Source organism: Nothoprocta perdicaria, unplaced genomic scaffold (genome assembly GCF_003342845.1).
Source record: "Nothoprocta perdicaria isolate Ctin4 unplaced genomic scaffold, notPer1 scaffold_0, whole genome shotgun sequence".
NCBI classification, from domain to species: Eukaryota; Metazoa; Chordata; class Aves; order Tinamiformes; family Tinamidae; genus Nothoprocta; species Nothoprocta perdicaria.
Window position 1 is genome coordinate 4,609,497 of NW_020454092.1, and position 842 is coordinate 4,610,338.

Genomic DNA, 842 nt, shown 5'->3' on the forward strand with positions numbered 1-842 from the left:
TCCTGCATCCAGACTCATCGTCCCCTCAGCTGCAGTTATTTCAACTGCTCCCAGTCCCCTTCCCTCCTCCCCACTTCCCTGGCCGCAGCAGCTCACACAGAGCTATAATTTCAGCTGCTCCTGCTAGAAGTGGTGGTTATGGCCAAGCTGCTCTGCACGTTGCACCCTCGAGGCTGGGCAGGGGCCAGGGGCTCAGGGAGCTGCAGGTTTGGGACCCTGCTCAGGGGCTCTCCTGGAGCAGCTGGAGTCTGCGCCACCCCCGAGTTCCCTGGCACTCGGTTCCATTTCTTTCCTCACTTATGCTTTCACTTTCTTTTCCCATTTATTTATTTATTTATTTTCTATTTTTTTTTTTTTTAACTTTTGTGAAAGTTAGGTCTGGTTCTTCACTTCTTCATTTTTTTTCCCCTCTTAAAATTTCCCTTTCTTTCCCTGTAACTCTTTTTTCCCCCTAGTTTTAACTTTGATTTCTGCAGGATACACAGGTGAAGTGCTTCTTCACTTTCCTTCACTTTCCTCATTTTACCTCATCTTTCTTTCAGTTTTCCTCCACTTTCCTTCAGTTTCTCTCAACTCTTCTCCAGTTTCTGTCAACTTTTCCTCAGTTTTCCTCATCTCTTCTTCAGTTTTGCTCAGTTTTCCTCATTTCTCCTTCTTTTCTCCTCAGCAGCTCTCTCTTCCCTCCGCTTTTCCCTCATTTTCCCACCCAACATCTCCCTGTCAAAGCCCTTTCCCTACCTCGGGCTCGGGCTGCGGGCAGAGCCGCGCCCGCCCCGCACCTCGCCCCAACCGCGGCGCCGCCGCTCTCCTGGCAACAAGTGACGCGCCGCGGGGCGGACCAA